Source organism: Delphinus delphis, chromosome 20 (assembly GCF_949987515.2).
Source record: "Delphinus delphis chromosome 20, mDelDel1.2, whole genome shotgun sequence".
Taxonomy (NCBI): Eukaryota; Metazoa; Chordata; class Mammalia; order Artiodactyla; family Delphinidae; genus Delphinus; species Delphinus delphis.
This window is the reverse complement of record NC_082702.1, coordinates 22,376,190-22,396,531: the sequence shown is the minus strand read 5'-3', so window position 1 is coordinate 22,396,531 and position 20,342 is coordinate 22,376,190.

The window sequence follows — 20,342 nt, the reverse complement described above, 5'->3', positions numbered from 1 at the left end:
ATCTGAGAGAGATAAAGATAGACATAGACATAGAATGAGACACAGAGAGAGAGTTTCTGACCTAACCCTCTTTAAATGGAATGGAAATAGTCCTGCTTCCTCTCTTTCTTCTTTCAGGCACTTCTGCCCGTCACTGTCTCCTCCTATCCCTCCTTCTTCAGAGAATGAGAACTGGCAATTATTCACCTGTGTTGTCAGGGAATTATTATTAGTCCAAGTAGCTGCTCTCCAATCCTTTAGGGAGTGCTTGTGTTAGGGGAGATTGTGCATATAAAGCTCTCTAAATGATGTGGCTACAACTCCCCATGTACCGTGTTAGCAAAGAGAGGGCTTGTTTTGGAGAGCTGCCAGTGAAGCATTTCAAAGATAATTGGCAAATGATGTCTTAGAGACAATGCAAAAAATGCATTGAATTTTCCTAGCCTGAGATTGGAAACAGCCCCCTCTCTGCAAGGCAACCCAGTGGTTTATAATAATCACCTATGGAAAACTGTATTTTCAAGTCTCCAATTACTTTCCAACCCACTGGAGATTATGAAAGAACTGTCAGCCAGGAAATAAAAATAGCTTAGTGGAGTGCCTTTTTTTTTTTTTAACAGAAAGATTGTGTTGTTTCTTCTGCTGATTTCAAAACAAAACAAAGCCCTGGATGTGAGCCACGGATTACGGGAGTGGAACAGTAGCAGTAATAACAAGGAAGGAGTGGGCTGCTCATTTGTACATTTGATCTATCCACAGATCTGGAGAATAATTAAAAGGCTCCCTTCAGGGTGTCTGTTGCAGCATTGCTGAGGCAAGAGATGGATGGCTGTGGTTAATGGCTGCCAAGATGCTGATCTGCCTCAGGGGCAAGTCTGAGGAACAGGCATCCCCTGGGGCAGAAGGTCTTGGCTTCTGGTCTCCATTCTCTGGCTTCTCCTGTGAGCTATTCTCTGGGATCTCTGTATGCACAGACCTTGAGATTCTCTCATATTCTCAAACTAAGAAGTTCTAGTTCCCTCATAGGGAGACCCTGAGACAATGATTTGGGTGCAGGTAGTGTCCAGGGATGAGGGAGTGGGATAATGAGACAAAGAAGGAAAGAAAGACCAAAAAACAGGTGTATTGTGATCAGGTTGCCATTGTGGGCAACTGGGGCTCATTCCACTGGAACTCTGATGACTATGTAGAACACACTCCAGAATTGTTCCCCAGAGGGGTTAGGAAGACAAAGTATTTATCTATCATCCCTCACTGGCATTTCTGTCCTTCCCTGTGTGAGGGCAGCAAACACTCCAGTGGCCAGAGAATGGCCTCGGGCAGAGAGAGGCCAGAAGCCGCCAGTGTGAACAGAAACTATCTGTAAACGTCCTCCGGATGAGCTGAGAGGACAAAAGTGTGGCACCTACAGGGTTTGTTGCAGGCTCCTTCTCCAGCTTCTCTTCTTCCAGTCATCCCATAAACATGGGCCCTGTCTCTTCTTGTCATATGATTCTCCCTGGGACATATCATTTACTTGTACATCTCCTACAGTTGCTCATCTGTAGAATGGGGTGATGACAGCTTCCTGGAGGAGACACCTTTTGATTTGTCTGTCCAGTTCTTTGTCTTTTCTGGGAACTACCCCATCCCCACCCCTCATTCTGGGAAATGTTGCTTTATCTTCCTTCCAACGACATGATTTCTCTGTGTGTCCTGGACCCCTGGCTAAATGCTCAGAGATGGGCACCACCCCAAGCACGGCTCATCGAATCACTTCCCTGGGAATTCATACTTGGGGCTGAGAAGGAGTGCTGACACATATCAAGCTTGGGAGTTGTTAGACCACATTGCCCTAAATGAACTGAGGCCCTGCGCAAGCTGCTCTGCAGATGTGGAGTAGAGTGAAGCTGACCTTTAGAGAGGAGGACAGACAGGAGGTAGGCAAACAGTCCTGAGGGTGTTCAAGTGTGGGTCCCAGTTCTTCCCATGGTTTCTATGAGGCATCTCCTTTCCTTATAGACATTCTACTTTTCCCTAATTTAAGTTAATGGGAGGAACAGATCCAACATGATCTGTTTATAGAGTTGTTATAATAACCGTATGAGGTGAGTGTTCAGCACAATGCCTGGCATACAACCAGCCCTCAACAAATGACAGAGATGGTTATTTATAATGATGACTCCTTAATCTCCAGCCCTATCTGACCTTACCCCTGACTTGGTAGTTTCCTTATGAATGTCCCTAACATCTCAAACTCAATGAAACTGCATTTCCCATCTAAGACACCTCAATCATTCTGTATATATTATCACCACATATCCAGCACTCAGTTCAGAAACCTGGGAGTGTCCTTGGCTCTTTCTCCTGCCCCACAGCCAACCAATGAATAAGTTTGGGAGAATTCACCTCCATAAATATTTCTCAAGTCTATCCATTTCTTTCCACCCACATAACTACCATCCTGGTCCCTCCCTTATAATTTCTCCTCCAAGTTATAGCAACTACGTTCATCTAAGGCATGTGGAATCCTTTGTTCACGTGAAATCTTATGTAGAACTCCAATATATAAAGCACACAAGGTGAAGCTACTCCAGTTAAAAAGGGGAGTGGAGGCTACTTGAGCCCCTCCCACCCTACCTCCCCACCACACCCTGGCCCCTATCCATCTGTGGCTCAGAAAATGACATGTGAGCAAAGAGGTGAAGGAAGAGAAGAGGTCAGCCTTGAAGATGTCTGGGAGAAGAGCATTCCAGACAGAAGTAACAGCCAGTTACAGACCCTAAGGCGGCTCGGCGTGTTTGAGAAGCAGCCAGGGAGCCAGTGCTGATGGAGTGGATTGAGGAGAAGGGAGAGTTGTGGGAGAGCAGTCAGAGAAGTGACATAGCTGGATCATGTAGGGCCTTGTTGGCTATTGGGAGAACTTTGGCTTTTACTCTTAGTGAGATGGGAGCCACTGGGGGATTCTGAGCATAGCGGTTACCTTGTTGGACTTGTATCCTAAAAGGATCACTCAGGTCACCGTATGAATAGACTGTAGGGCATTGAGGAATGGAGCAGAGAGATCCTTGGGGAGGCTGTTACGATAATTTAGGCCAGAGATGACTAGGATGGTGGCAGGGGAGGTGGTGAGAAGGGGTCAGATTTTGATTGTATTTTAGAAGTAGAACCAACAGTGTTTGCTAGAGGAGTGATGCAGGGTGTAAAGGAAAGAAAGATATCAAGAAAGAATGGCACCTTTTTTTCCCTGAATACCTAGAAAAATAACTTTCCATCAACTGAGATGGAGAAGGTTGTAGGTATAAGAGGTGACTTTATCACAAGTGTATTTTACATAATGCTTTTTTGACATTTTCCATATATTTTTTTGCATTAAAATTTGATACCCAATTATCTGGTTTCAGAAAACAGAGACTAAGGGAAAAATTATTCACTTTTCAGAAAAATTTAGACTTGAGATTGATTTGAATAGTAAAAACAGTAAATTCTCATAACATATGTTAAATGTGAATCAGATGAGCATAAATTTTCAGAAATACATTTATTACGTAAAGGTCAGGTCAGCCAAAGAAAGTGAGGATGAGCTATGCAATGCATGGTGAGAACTGTGGCCCCCATTGCTTGGGTACAGTGATCTGGATAGGCAGTCTCAGGATGGTCTTCTTTTCTGGAATGTTCTGCTTTTTTACTCAACACATGCAGCAGAGAAGAACCTTCTCAGGTGCTTCGGTTGTGAGTGCTCACATGGCTCAGGTGGCCAGAATGGGACCTTGTATACATTGGAAATGTTGAAATAAATATTCCTGTTTCTAAACATCTACAGAACAGTTGTACTGCATTAATAGTATCACACACAAACACACACACACAAAATAATATCACACAGCCAATGTCTAACACATAAGCATAGCAGGTGCTCCATACATGAAATGAATAAGTGAGCAAATATTGCTATAAAAGGTACATGCAGAGGGTTATCATAGGCCACATTGATCTTATCTGCTTTCCTTACTCAGCCACAGACTTCACTGATCTTTAGATAGGATTACTGACCACACTATTAGATTTTCCCAGCTCAACTGGCATAATTATATATCTGTCTCTGCTTGTACCTGCTGGTTATGCTTTCAACAGCAAGTTACAGAAAAACCTAACTACAGCAACTTAATTGAAATTGCCAGCCCAGAGATTGCACAACAACTCATGTGCGTTCAAGGATCCAGGCTCTTCATGCTGTTTGTTCTGCCATTCTTAGCAGGTTGGCTTTCATCCTTTAGCTTGTCACCTCATATTTGCAGGGTAACAGCTGTACTTCCAGAAATTGCATGCTTACTCTAAGCAGGAAGAAGGAAGAAGAGGCAGAAAACAATAACCATATCCATTTCGTTTTATTAGAAAAGAAAGTTTCCTCAGAAACCTTGAAGCAGACTTCCTTTTGGTCACATTAGCCATAACTGTGTCAAAAGACAGTTTGGACAAAAGATCATTTCTAGCAGATCATAGTGTTGCTCCAACAAAATCAAGCTTCTGTTATAATGAGGGAAATAGATGTTAGGTAGGTAACTGATAGATTTGGTGTGCCCACTAAACTGTAAAATGCATGGCCACTGTGTCCACGTTTTCTACTTTGGTCTATATTGAGGACCCCCACATGCTGTAGAAGAGAACTGAAGACTTGTTGGCTGGGTGGATTCCAGTGCCAGTAGTTACTAGGAGCCAGAGCTACAAATCCAGAGAAGTTTGTCCCTTTGGTCTTTGGTACATTCAATAACAACCAGACCTTCACCTTGCGATAAAACCACTGTGCTTCTGCCAAAGAGTGCTGCATGGCTCCTTAAGGGCTCCTTTTAGCTGCCAAGACTCATCATCAAACTATCCTTGACAGATTTTAATTTTAGTTAAAGTAATTGGCCTAATATGAATCAGACTGACAGCCAGCTTTCAGACACCCTCTAACAGTCCATAATACCCATGCTACCCAGGGGATTCACAATGACATCACCAAAGATAATTATTACAGGATGTAGGAGCTAATAGTGAAGGCTAATTAAAGGTCTTGTTTCATGTATATTTCCTGCATAAAGGAAGGAGATAGGGAGCTCCCAAGAGAGTGATAGGCTTCTTGGGAAGGTAACTTCCCTTAGCAATTTAGGATGACATCAGAATTTTAACTTCAGCAAGACAAGCCTCATGAACAAGAGAGCTATAAATATCCAAACAAATTGGGAGAAACAGATTAATTAGAGGAAAAAGGATAACGTGAAATGTAATAGTATGTCATATTATTGAAAGCACAGCTTTGGAGTAAGGTAGGCCTGGATTCAGATTCAAGCCCTGACACTAGTTTTGAGACCTTAGGCAACTTATTTAACTCCTTGGTTGGTTTTCTAATCTGGAAATGGAAGTCAATGTAGGTATCTTCACGGAATTGAGACAAGAGTTAACATGAGATAATGAATGTAAAGCAAATAGCCCAGAGCTTAGCAAGTATAATTGAACCTATTAAAGATGCTTGTTTGGCAGAACATGTTGGCAGGTGGTCCAGGGCTCAAGCTGCTAGGGTTGCCCTCATGCCCCTCCTTCCCACATCTGGTTTCCACTGCATGTGTTGAACGCATGGGGGGTGGTTTGTTTCATAACTGGAAGGCTGGGAGGAGATTGTTGTTGATGTTTGGAATAGGCTGACAGGTATAAATGAGGGGCTGCATCTCATATGTCCCTGCCCAGCCACCGGGCCAGGTGTGAGTCCCATGGCTACAGGGGTGGAGACCAAAAGCTAGAGAAGTGATGTAACAAAAATCTTTATGAACTGGGCCCCAAAGCTGCTATTCTTGTATCCTTAGACCGTGGAGAGTAGCATGGCCTAGAAACAAGATTTCCCCCCTCTGGACAGACTCCAGCACATGTTGTGGCTCTGGGATATTAGCGGGCCAGTGCAGTTTGCACAGGCATTGACAGGGGCAACTGGCTGTGGTCAGGCAGGGAGTCAGGCCAATGCTGCTTTGTGATGTAGCTGGGCCAGGTTTGTGGTGATCATAAGACCATCCCCAGAGGAACTCTTAGAAATACCTACAGGTGATAATGGGAGGTCCCCATGTTCCTGGAAACACATGTTCCTTACTCAGCAGGTGGTTTGAACTCAAATGTAACTAATACCTCTATCCAGTGAAGCCAGATGACCCTGGGATTATACTTCACATTCACCACAATATGATTAAGTATCTTCTTCTTATTATTTTTTAACATCTTTATTGGAGTATAATTGCTTTACAATGGTGTGTTAGTTTCTGCTTTATAAAAAAGTGAATCAGCTATACATGTACATATATCCCCATATCTTCTCCCTCTTGCGTATCCCTCCCACCCTCCCTATCTTACCCCTCGAGGTGAGACAAAGCACCGAGCTTATCTCCCTGTGCTATGTGGCTGCTCCCCACTAGCTATCTATTTTACATTTGGTAGTGTATATATGTCTGTGCCACTCTCTCACTTCGTTCCAGCTTACCCTTCCTCCTCCCCATGTCCTCAAGTCCATTGTCTACATCTGTGTCTTTATTCCTGTTCTGCCCCTAGGTTCTTCAGAACCTTTTATTTTTTTTGGATTCCATATCTAAATGGATGTTAGCATACAATATTTATTTTTCTCTTTCTGACTTACTTTATTCTGTATGACAGACTCTAGGTCCATCCACCTCACTACAACTAACTCAATTTTGTTTCCTTTGATGGCTGAGTAATATTCCATTGTATATATGTGCCACATCTTCTTTATCCATTCATCCGATTATGGACACTTAGGTTGCTTCCATGTCCTGGCTATTGTAAATAGAGCTGCAGTGAACATTGTGGTACATGACTCTTTTTAAATTATGGTTTTCTCAGGGTATATTCTCAGTAGTGGGATTGCTGGGTCATATGTTACCTCTATATTTAGCTTTTTAAGGAATCTCCATACTGTTCTCCATAGTGGTTGTATCAATTTACATTCCCACCAACAGTGCAAGAGGGTTCTCTTTTCTCCACACTCTCTCCAGCATTTATTGTTTGTAGACTTTTTGATGATGGCCATTCTGACCAGAGTGAAGTGATACCTCATTGTAGTTTTGATTTGTATTTCTCTAATGATTAGTGGTGTTGAGCATCCTTTCATGAGTTTGTTGGCAATCTGTATATCTTCTTTGGAGAAATGTCTATTTAGATCTTCTGGACATTTTTGGATTTGCTTGTTTTTTTTTTTTTATATTGAGCTGCATGAGCTGCGTGTAATTTTGGAGATTAATCCTTTGTCAGTGGCTTTGTCTGCAAATATTTTCTCCCATTCTGAGGGTTGTCTTTTCATCTTGTTTATGTTTTCCTTTGCTGTGCAGAAAGCTTTTAAGTTTCATTAGGTCCCATTTGTTTATTTTTGTTTTTATTTCCATTTATTTCCAAATTTTATTTCCATTTCTCTAGGAGGTGGGTCAAAATGGATTTTGCTGTAATTTATGTCAAAGAGTGTTCTGCCTATGTTTTCCTCTAAGAATTTTATAGTGTCTGGCCTTAAATTTAGGTCTTTAATCCATTTTGAGTTTATTTTTGTGTATGGTGTTAAGGAGCATTCTAATTTCATTCTTTTACATGTAGCTGTCCAGTTTCCCCACACCACTTATTAAAGTGGCTGTCTTTTCTCCATTGTATATTCTTGCCTCCTTTATCAAAAATAAGGTGACCATATGTGCATGGGTTTATCTCTGGGCTTTCTATCCTGTTCCATTGATCTATATTTCTGTTTTTATGCCAGTACAATACTGTCTTGATTACTGTAGCTTTGTAGTATACTCTGAAGTCAGGGAGCCTGATTCCTCCAGCTCCATTTTTCTTTTTCAATAATGCTTTGGTTATTCAGGGTCTTTTGTGTTTCCATACAAATTGTGAAATGTTTTTGTTCTAGTTCTGTGAAAACTGACATTGGTAATTTGATAGGGATTGCATTGAACCTGTAGATTGCTTTAGGTAGTATATTCATTTTCACAATGTTGCTTCTTCCAATCCAAGAACATGATATATCTCTCCATTTGTTTGTATCATCTCTAATTTTTCATCAATGTCTAATAGTTTTCTGCATACAGGTCTTTTGTCTCCTTAGGTAGGTTTATTCCTAGGTATTTTGTTCTTTTTGTTGCAGTGGTAAATGGCAGTGTTTCCTTAATTTCTCTTTCAGATTTTTTGTCATTAGTATATAAGAATGCAAGAGATTTCTGTACATTAATTTTGTATCCTGATACTTTACCAAATTCATTGATTAGCTTTAGTAGTATTTTGGTAGAGGCTTTAGGATTCTCTATGTATAGTATCATGTCATCTGCAAACAGTGACAGCTTTACGTCTTCTTTTCCAATTTGGATTGCTTTTATTTCTTTTTCGTCTCTGATTGCTCTGGCTAATACTTCCAAAACTATGTAGAATAATAGTGGTGAGAGTGGGCAAGCTTGTTTTGTGGCTGATCTTCGAGAAAATGGTTTAAGTTTTTCACCATTGAGAAGGATGTTGGCTGTGGGTTTGTCATATATGGGCTTTACTAATTTGAGGTAAGTTTTCTCTATGCCTTCAATTTGTTAATATGGTTTATCACACTGATTGATTTGTGTATATTAAAGAATCCTTGCACTCCTGGGATAAACCCCGTTGATCACGGTGTATGATCCTTTTTTTTTTTTTTTTTTTTTTTTTTGGTATGCAGGCCTCTCACTGTTGTGGCCTCTCCCGTGGTGGAGCACAGGCTCCGGACAGGCAGGCTCAGTGGCCTTGGCTCATGGACCCAGCTGCTCCGCGGCATGTGGGATGTTCTGGGACTGGGGCACGAACCTGTGTCCCCTGTATCAGCAGGTGGACTCTCAACCACTGTGCCACCAGGGAAGCCGTGCATGATCCTTTTAATGTGATTTGGATTCTGTTTGCTAGCATATTGTTGAAAATTTTTGCATCTATGTTCACCAGTGATATTGCCCTGTAGTTGTTTTTTTTTTTTTTTTGACGTCTTTGGCTTTGGTATCAGGGTGGTGGTAGCCTTGTAGAATGAGTTTGGGAGTGTTCCTCCCTCTACTATATTGTGGAAGAGCCTGAGAAGTATAGGTGTTAGCTCTTGTCTAAATGTTTGACAGAATTTGCCTGCGAAGCCATCTGGTCCTAGTCTTTTGTTTGTTGGAAGATTTTTTGACAGTCTCATTTTCAGTGCTTGTGATTGGTCTGTTTATATTTTCTATTTATTCCTGGTTCAGTCTCAGATCGTTGGGCTTTTCAACGAATTTGTCCCCTTCTTCCAGGTTTTCCAATGTATTGGCATATAGTTACTTGTAGCAATCTCTCATGATCCTTTGTATTTCTGCAGTGTCACTTGTTACTTCTCCTTTTTCATTTCTAAATCTATTGATTTGAGTTCTCCCTTTTTTTTCTTGATAAGTCTGACTAATGGCTATCAATTTTGTTTATCTTCTCAAAGAATTAGCTTTTAGTTTTATTGATCTTAGCTAATGTTTCCTTCATTTTTTTCATTTATTTCCTTTTTTTACACCTTTATTAGAGTATAATTGCTTTACAATGGTGTGTTAGTTTCTGAATTATAACAAAGTGAATCAGTTATACATATACATATGTTCCCATATCTCTTCCCTCTTGCGTCTCCCTCCCTCCCACCCTCCCTATCCCACCCTCCTTATCCCACCCCTCCAGGCGGTCACAAAACACCAAGCTGATCTCCCTGTGCTATGTGGCTGCTTCCCACTAGCTATCTACCTTACACTTGGTAGTGTATATATGTCCATGCCTCTCTCTCTCTTTGTCACAGCTTACCCTTCCCCCTCCCCATATCCTCAAGTCCATTCTCTAGTAGGTCTGTGTCTTTTTTCTTGTCTTACCCCTAGGTTCTTCATGACATGTTTTTTCTTAAATTCCATAAATATGTGTGACCATACGGCATTTGTCTTTCTCTTTCTGACTTACTTCACTCTGTATGACAGACTCTAGGTCTATCCACCTGATTACAAATAGCTCAATTTCGTTTCTTTATATGGCTGAGTAATATTCCATTGTATATATGTGCCACATCTTCTTTATCCATACATCCAATGATGGACACTTAGGTTGTTTCCATCTCTGGGCTATTGTAAATAGAGCAGCCAAGAACATTTTGGTGCATGACTCTTTTTGAATTATGGTTTTCTCAGGGTATATGCCCAGTAGTGGGATTGCTGGGTCATATGTTAATTCTATTTGTAGTTTTTTAAGGAGCCTCCATACTGTTCTCCATAGTGGCTGTACCAATTCACATTCCCAGCAGCAGTGCAAGAGTGTTCCCTTTTCTCCACACCCTCTCCAGCATTTATTGTTTCTAGATTTTTTGACGCTGGCCATTCTGACTGGTGTGACATGATATCTCATTGTAGTTTCTATTTTATACATCTATATTGGAGAATAATTGCTTTACAATCATGCGTTGGTTTCTGCTTTATAAAAATCATTGTAGTTTTGATTTGCATGTCTCTAATGATTAATGATGTTGAGCATTCTTTCATGTCTTTGTTGGCAGTCTGTATATCTTCTTTGGAGAAATGTCTATTTAAGTCTTCTGCCAATTTTGTATTGGGTTGTTTGTTTTTTTGTTATTGACCTGCATGAGCTGCTTATAAATTTTGGAGATTAATCCTTTGTCAGTTGCTTCATTTGCAAATATTTTCTCCCATTCTGAGGGCTGTCTTTTGGTTTTGTTTATGGTTTCCTTTGCTGTGCAAACGCTTTGAAGTTTCATTAGGTCCCATTTGTTTATTTTTGTTTTTATTTGCATTTCTCTAGGAGGTGGGTCAAAAAGGATCTTGCTGTGATTTATGTCATAGAGTGTTCTGCCTATGTTTTCCTCTAAGAGTTTGACAGTTTCTGGCCTTACATTTAGGTCTTTAATCCATTTTGAGCTTGCTTTTGTGTATGGTGTTAGGGAGAGATCTAATCTCATACTTTTACATGTAGCTGTCCAGTTTTCCCAGCACCACTTATTGAAGAGGCTGTCCTTTCTCCACTGAACATTCCTGCCTCCTTTATCAAAGATAAGGCGACCATATGTGCGTGGGTTTATCTCTGGGCTTTCTATCCTGTTCCATTGATCTATATTTCTGTTTTTGTGCCAGTACCATACTGTCTTGATTACTGTAGCTTTGTAGAATAGTCTGAAGTCAGGGAGCCTGATTCCTCCAGCTCCGTTTTTCATTCTCAAGATTGCTTTGGCTATTCGGGGTTTTTGTGTTTCCATACAAATTGTGAAATATTTTGTTCTAGTTCTGTGAAAAATGACAGTGGTAGTTTGATAGGGATTGCATTGAATCTGTAGATTGCTTTGGGTAGTAGAGTCATTTTCACAATATTGATTCTTCCAATACCAGAACATGGTATATCTCTCCATCTATTTGTATCATCTCTAACTTCTTTCATCAGTATCTTATAATTTTCTGCATACAGGTCTTTTGTCTCCTGAGGTAGGTTTATTCCTAGATATTTTATTCTTTTTGTTGCAATGGTAAATGAGAGTGTTTTCTTGATTTCACTTTCAGATTTTTCATCATTACTGTATAGGAATGCCAAAGATTTCTGTGCATTAATTTTATATCTTGCTACCTTACCAAATTCATTGATTAGCTCTCGTAGTTTTCTGGTAGCATCTTTAGGATTCTCTACGTATAGAATCATGTCATCTGCAAACAGTGACGGCTTTACTTGTACATTTCCAATTTGGATTCCTTTTATTTCCCTTTCTTCTCTGATTGCTGTGGCTAAAACTTCCACAACTATGTTGAATAAGAGTGGAAAGAGTGGGCAACCTTGTCTTGTTCCTGATCTTAGTGGAAATGCTTTCAGTTTTCACCATTGAGGACGATGTTGGCTGTGGGTTTGTCATATATGGCCTTTCCTATGTTGAGGAAAGTTCCCTCTATGCCTACTTTCTGCAGGGTTTTTTATCATAAATTGGTGTTGAATTTTATCAAAAGCTTTCTCTGCATCTATTGAGGATGATCATACGGTTTTTCTCCTTCAGTTTGTTAAAATGGTGTATCATGTTGATTGATTTGTGTATATTGAAGAAACCTTGCATTCCTTGAATCAACCCCACTTGATCATGGTATATGATCCTTTTAATGTGCTGTTGGATTCTGTTTGCTAGTATTTTGTTGAGGATTTTTGCATCTATGTTCATCAGTGATATTGGCCTGTAGTTTTCTTTCTTTGTGACATCGTTGTCTGGTTTTGGTATCAATGTGATGGTGGCCTCGTAGAATGAGTTTGGGAGTGTTCCGCCCTCTGCTATATTTAGAAAGAGTTTGAGAAGTATAGGTGTTAGTTCTTCTCTAAATGTTCGATAGAATTCCCCTGTAAAACTATCTGGTCCTGGGCTTCTGTTTGTTGGAAGATTTTTAATCACAGTTTCCATTTTAGTGCTTGTGATTGGTCTGTTCATATTTTCTATTTCTTCCTGATTCAGTCTTGGCACGTTGTGCATTTGTAAGAATTTGTCCATTTCTTCCAGGTTGTCCATTTTATTGGAATAGAGTTGCTTGTAGTAATCTCTCGTGATCTTTTGTATTTCTGCTGTGTCAGTTGTTACTTCTCCTTTTTCATTTCTAATTCTATTGATTTGAGTCTTCTCCATTTCTTTCTTGATGAATCTGGCTAATGGTTTGTCAATTTTGTCTATCTTCTCAAAGAAACAGTTTTTAGTTTTATTGATCTTTGTTATCGTTTCTTTCATTTCTTTTTCATTTACTTCTGGTCTGATTTTTATGGTTTCTTTCTTTCTACTAACTTTGGGTTGTTTTTGTTCTTCTTTCTCTAATTGCTTTAGGTGCAAGGTTAGGTTGTTTATTCGAGATGTTTCCTGTTTCTTAAGGTAGGATTGTATTGCTATAAACCTCCGTCTTAGAACTGCTTTTGCTGCATTGCATACGTTTTGGGTCGTCGTGTCTCCATTGTCATTTGTTTCTAAGTATTTTTTGATTTTCTCTTTGATTTCTTCAGTTATCACTTCATTTAAGTAGTGTATTGTTTAGCATCCATGTGTTTGTATTTTTTACATATCTTTTCCTGTAATTGATATCTAGTCCCATAGCGTTGTGGTCAGAAAAGATACTTGATACAATTTCAATTTTCTTAAATTCACCAAGGCTTGATTTGTGACCCAAGATATGATCAATTCTGGAGAATGTTCCATGAGCACTTGAGAAAGATATGTATTCGTTGTTTTTGGATGGAAAGTCCTATAAATAACAATTAAGTCCATCTTGTTTAATGTATCATTTAAAGCTTGTGTTTCCTTATTTGTTTTCATATTGGATGATCTGTCCATTGGTGAAAGTGGGGTGTAAAAGTCCGCTACTATGAATGTGTTACTGTCAATTTCCCCTTTTATGGCTGTTAGTATTTGCCTTATGTATTGAGGTGCTCCTATATTGGGTGCATAAATATTTACAATTATTATATCTTCTTCTTGGATCGATCCCTTGATCATTATGTAGTGACCTTCTTTGTGTCTTCTAATAGTCTTTATTTTAAAGTCTATTTTGTCTGATATGAGAATTGCTACTTCAGCTTTATTTTGGTTTCCATTTGCATGGAATATCTTTTTCCATCCCCTTTCTTTCAGTCTGTATGTGTCTCTAGTTCTGAAGTGGGTCTTTTGTAGACATCAAATATATGGGTCTTGTTTTTGTATCCATTCAGCCAGTCTGTGTCTTTTGGTGGGAGCATTTAATCCATTTACATTTAAGGTAATTATCGATATGTATGTTCCTATTCCCATTTTCTTAATTGTTTTGGGTTTGTTATTGTAGGTCTTTTCCTTCTCTTGTGTTTCTTGCCTAGAGAAGTTCCTTTAGCATTTGTTGTAAAGCTGGTTTGGTGGTGCTGAACTCTCTCAGCTTTTGCTTGTCTGTAAAAGTTTTAATTTCTCCATCAAATCTGAATGAGATCCTTGCAGGGTAGAGTAATCTTGGTTGCAGGTTTTTCTCCTTCATCACTTTAATTTAGTCCTGCCAGTCCCTTCTGGCTTGCAGAGTTTCTGCTGAAAGATCAGCTGTTAACCTTATGTGGATTCCCTTGTGTGTTATTTGTTGTTTTTCCCTTCCTTTTTTTAATATGTTTTCTTTGTATTTTATTTTTCACAGTTTGATTAATATGTGTCTTGGCGTATTTCTCCTTGGATTTATCCTGTATGGGACTCTGTGTGCTTCCTGGACTTGATTAACTCTTTCCTTTCCCATATTAAGGAAGTGTTCAACTATAATCTCTTCAAATGTGTTCTTAGTCCCTTTATTTTTCTCTTCTTCTTCTGGGACCCCTATAATTCTAATGTTCATGTATTTAATATTGTCCCAGAGGTCTCTGACACTGTCCTTAAGTTTTTTCATTCTATTTTCTTTATTCTGCTCTGTGGTAGTTATTACCACTATTTTATCTTCCAGGTCACTTATCCATTCTTCTGCCTCAGTTATTGTGCTATTGATCCCATCTAGAGTACTTTTAATTTCCTTTATTTGTTGTTCATCATTATTTGTTTCATCTTTAGTTCTTCTAGGTCCTTGTTAAATATTTCTTGCATTTTGTCAATTCTATTTCCAAGATTTTGGATCATCTTTACTATCATTATTCTGAATTCTTTTTCAGGTAGACTGCCTATTTACTCTTCATTTGTTAGGTCTGGTGGGTTTTTATCTTGCTCTTTCATCTGCTGTGTGTTTTTCTTTCTTCTCATTTTGCTTATCTTACTGTGTCTGGGGTCTCCTTTTTTCAGGCTGCAGGTTCGTAGTTCCCGTTGTTTTTGGTGTCTGTCCCCAGTGGCTAAGGTTGGTTCAGTGGGTTGTGTAGGCTTCCTGGTAGAGGGGACTAGTGCCTGTGTTCTGGTCTATGAGGCTGGATCTTGTATTTCTGGTGAGTAGGTCCACGTTTGGTGGTGTGTTTTGGGGTGTCTGTGGGCCTATTAAGATTTTAGGCAGCCTCTGTGTTAATGGGTGTGGTTGTGTTCCTGTCTTGCTAGTTGTTTTGCATAGGGTGTCCAGCACTGTAGCTTGCTGGTCGTTGAGTGAAACTGGATGCTGGTGTTGAGATGGAGATCTCTGGGAGATTTTCACCATTTGATATTACGTGGAGCTGGGAGATCTCTTGTGGACCAGTGTGCTGAAGTTGGTTCTCCCACCCCAGGGGCACTGTCCTGACTCGTGGCTGCAGCACCAAGACCTTTTCATCCACACGGCTCAGAATAAAAGGAAGAAAAAGTAGAAAGAAAGAATTAGTAGAAGTAGAAAGAAGGAAAGAAAGAAGAAAGAAAGAAAGAAAGAAAGAAGATAAAGTAAAATAAAATAAAGTTATTAAAATAATTATTAAGAAAAAAATTAAAAACAAACATACAAAAAATGGATGGATAGAACCCTAGGACAAATGGTGGAAGCAAGGCTGTACAGACAAAATCTCACATAGAAGCATACACATACACACTCAGAAAAGAGGAAAAGGGGATAAAATCATAAATCTTGCTAAGTCCACCTCCTCAATTTGGGATGATTTGTTGTCTAAAGGAGGGAAGGAAGGAAGGAGGGAAGGAAGGAAGGAAAGAAAGAAAGAAAGAAAAGAAAGAAAGAAGATAAAGTAAAATAAAATAAAGTTATTAAAATAAAAAATAATTATTAAGAAAAAAAATTTTTAAAAAAAACCGACGGATAGAACCCTAAGACAAATGGTGGAAGCAAAGCTATACAGACAAAATCTCACACAGAAGCATACACATACACACTCACAAAAAGAGGAAAAGGGGAAAAAATCATAAATCTTGCTCTCAGAGTCCACCTCCTCAATTTGGGATGATTTGTTGTCTATTCATGTATTCCACAGATGCAGGGTACATCAAGTTGATTGTGGAGCTTTAATCCCCTGCTTCTGAGGTTGCTGGGAGAGATATCCCTTTCTCTTCTTTGTTCTCACAGCTCCTGGGGCTCAGCTTTGGATTTGGCCCCACCTGTGCGTGTAGGTCACCGGAGGGCGTCTGTTCTTTGCTCAGACAGGACGGGGTTAAAGGAGCAGGTGCTTCGGGGACTATGGCTCACTCAAGCCGTGGGGAGGGAGGGGCACCAAGTGCACGGCGGGCCTGCGGCGGCAGAGGCCAGCATGACGTTGCACTGGCCTGAAGTGTGCCGTGTGTTCTCCCGGGGAAGTTGTCCCTGTATCCCGGGACCCTGGCAGTGGCGGACTGCACAGGCTCCCCAGACGGGGGGGTGTGGATAGGGACCTGTGCTCGCACACAGGCTTCTTGGTGGTGGCAGCAGCAGCCTTAGCGTCTCATGCACATCTCTGGGGTCCGCGCTGTTAGTCGCGGCTCACGCCCGTCTCTGGAGCTCCTTTAAGCAGCGCTCATAATCCCCTCTCCTCGCGCACCAGGAAACAAAGAGGGAAGAAAAAGTCTCTTGCCTCTTCGGCAGGTCCAGACTATTCCCTGGACTACCTCCCGGCTAGCCGTGGTGCACTAACCCTCTGCAGGCTGTGTTCATGCCGCCAACCCCAGTCCTCTCTCTGCGCTCTGACCGAAGCCCAAGCCTCAGCTGCCAGCCCCTCCCGCCCCGGCGGGTGAGCAGACAAGCCTCTCAGGCTGGTGAGTACTGGTCGACACCATTCCTCTGTGCGGGAATCTCTCCACTTTGCCCTCTGCAGCCCTGTGGCTGCGCTGTCCTCCACGGCCCTGAAGCTTTCCCCCTCCACCACCCGCAGTCTCCACCCGCGAAGGGGCTTCCTAGTGTGTGGAAACCTTTCCTCCTTTACAGCTCCCTCCCACTGGCCCAGGTCCTGTCCCTATCCTTTTGTCTCTGTTTATTCTGTTTTCTTTTGCCCTACCCAGGTACGTGGGGAGTTTCTTGCCTTTTGGGAGGTCTGAGGTCTTCTGCCAGCGTTCAGTAGGTGTTCTGTAGGAGTTGTTTCATGTGTAGGTGTATTTCTGGTGTATCTGTGGGGAGGAAGGAGATATCTGTGTCTTACTCTTCCGCCATCTTCCCCTCCTCCAGCTTTTTCATTTATTTCTGATCTGATTTTTATGAGTTCTTTCCTTCTGCTAACTTTGGGTTTTTAAATTTTTGTTCTTTCTCTAATTGCTTTAGGTGTATGGTTAAGTTGTTTACTTGAGATGTTTCTTGTTTCTTGAGGTAAGATTGTATTGCTATACCCTTCCTTCTTAGAACTGCTTTTGCTGCATCCCATATATTTTGGATCATCGTGTTTTCATTGTTATTTGTTTCTAAGTATTCTTTTATTGCCTCTCTTTGATTTCTTCAGTGATCTCTTGGTTATTTAGTAATGTATTTTTTAGCCTCCATGTGTTTGTACTTTTTAAAGTTTTTTTCCTGTAATTAATATCTAGTCCCATAGCATTTTGGTCAGAAAAGACCCTTGATACGATTTAAATTTTCTTAAATATACCGAGGCTTGCTTTGTGACCCAAGATATGATCTATCCTAGAGAATGCTCCATGAGTGCTTGAGAAGAAAGTGTATTCTGCTGTTTTTGGATGGAAAGTCCTATAAATATCAATTAAGTTGATCTTGTTTAATGTGTCATTTAAAGCTTGTGTTTCCTTATTTATTTTCATTTTGGATTATCTCTCCATTGGTGAAAGAGGGTTGTTAATGTCCCCTACTCAGATTGTGTTACTGTTGATTTCCTCCCCCTTTTTTTTTGTGGTACACGGGCCTCTCACTGTTGTGGCCTCTCCCGTTGCAGAGCACAGGCTCTGGACACGCAGGCTCAGCGGCCATGGCTCACAGGCCTAGCTACTCCGCAGCATGGGGGATCCTACCAGACCAGGGCACAAACCCGTGTCCCCTGCATTGGCAGGCGGACTCTCTACAACTGCACCACCAGGGAAGCCCCTTGATTTCCCCTTTTATGGCTGTTAACATTTCCCTTATATACTGAGGTGCTCCTCTGTTGGGTGCATAAATATTTACAATTGTTATATCTTCTTCTTGGATTGATCCCTTGATCATTATGTAGTGTCCTTCTTTGTCTCTTCTAATAGTCTTTATTTTAAAGTCTATTTTGTCTGATGTGAGAATTGCTACTCCAGCTTTCTTTTGACTTCCATTTGCATGGAATATCTTTTTCCATCCCTTCACTTTCAGTCTGTGTGTCCCTAGCTCTGAAGTGGGTCTCTTGTAGACAGCAGGTATATGGGTGTTCTTTTTGTATCCATTCAGCCAGTCTATGTCTTTCTGTTGGAGCATTTAATTCATTTTTATTTAAGGTAGTTATCATTATGTATGTTCCTATTACCATTTTCTTAATTGTTTTGGGTTTGTTATTGTAGGTCTTTTCCTTCTTTTGTGTTTCCTGTCTAGAGAAGTTCCTTTAGCATTTGTTGTAAAGCTGGTTTGGTGGTGCTGGATTCTCTTAGCTTTTGCTTTTCTGTAAAGGTTTTAATTTCTCTGTCGAATCTGAATGAGATCCTTGCTGGGTAGTGTACTCTAGTTTTTTCCCTTTCATCACTTTAAATATGTCCTGCTACTCCCTTCTGGCTTGCAGATTTTCTGCTGAAAGATCAGCTGTTAGCCTTATGGGGATTCCCTTTTATTTTATTTGTTGTTTTTCCCTTGCTGCTTTTAAAATTTTTTTCTTTGTACTTAATTTTTGATAGTTTGATTATTACGTGCCTTGGCATGTTTCTCCTTGGATTTATCCTGTATGGGATTCTCTGTGCTTCCTGGACTTGATTGACTCTTTCCTTTCCCATGTTAGGGAAGTTTTCAACTATAATCTCTTCAAATGTGTTCTTAGTCCCTTTATTTTTCTATTCTTCTTCTGGGACCCCTATAATTCTAATGTTTGTGCATTTAATGTTGTCCCAGAGGTCTCTGACACTGTCCTTAATTTTTTTCATTCTATTTTCTTTATTCTGCTCTGTGGTAGTTATTACCACTATTTTATCTTCCAGGTCACTTATCCATTTCTCTGCCTCAGTTATTCTGCTATTGATTCCTTCTAGAGAATTTTTAATTTTACTTACTGTGTTGTTCATCATTTTTTGTTTGCTCTTTAGTTCTTCTACATCCTTGTTAAACATTTCTTGTATTTTCTCCATTCTAATTCCAAGATATATATCATCTTTACTATCATTACTCTGAATCCTTTTTCAGGTAGGCTGCCTATTTCCTCTTCATTTGTTTGGTCTGGTAGGTTTATATCTTGCTCCTTCATCTGCTGTGTGTTTTTCTGTCTTCTCATTTTGCTTATCTTACTGTGTTTGGGGGTCTCCTTTTTGCAGGCTGCAGGTTCATAGTTCCTGTTGTTTTTGGTGTCTGTCCCCAGTGGCTAAGGTTGGTTCAGTGGGTTTTTAAGGCTTCCTCGTGGTGGGGACTAGTGACTGTGTTCTGGTGGATGAGGATGGATCTTGTCTTTTTGGTGGGCAGGACTGCGTCTGGTGGTGTGTTTTGGGGTGTCTGTGAACTTATTATGATTGTAGACAGCCTCTCTGCTAACGGATGGTGTTGTGTTCCTGTTTTGCTAGTTGTTTGACCTAGAGTGTACAGCACCTTAGCCTGCTGGTCCTTGATTGGAGCTGGGTCTTTGCTTTGAGATGGAAATCTCTGGGAGAGCTTTTGATGTTTGATATTACATGGATCCAGGAGGTCTCTGGTGGACCAATGTCCTGAACTCAGGTCTGCCACCTCAGAGGCACAGCACTGACTCCTGGCCAGAGCACCAAGACCCTCTTAGCTACACAGTTCAGAAGAAAAGGATGATAGAAAGAAAGAAAGAAAGAAAGAAAGAAAGAAAGAAAGAAAGGGAAATAAATAAAGGAATGATAATAATAACATAACGTTATAAAAATAGTTATTAAAAAATAAGAAAAAAATTAAAAAGTAATAAAAAAGTAAGAAGGAAATAAGAGAGCAACCAAACTAAAAAACAAATCCACCAATGATAACAAGCACTGAAAACTATACAAAAAATAAATAAATGGACACATAGAACCCTAGGACAGATGGTAAAAGAAAAGCTATACAGACAAAATCACACAAAGAAGCATACACATACAACCTCATAAAAAGAGAAAAAGGAAAAATATATATATATAAAGAGGGCAACCAAATCAATAAACAAATTTACCAATGATAATAAACTGTAAATACTAAACTAAGATAAACATAACACCAGAAACAAATTAGATGCAGAAAGCAAACCCCAAGTCTTTAGTTGCTCCCAAAGTCCACTTCCTCAATTTTTGGATGATTCTTTTCCTATTCAGGTATTCCAGAGATGAAGGTACATCAAGTTAATTGTGGAGATTTAATCCGATGCTCCTGAGGTTGTTGTGAGAAACTTCCCTTTCTCTT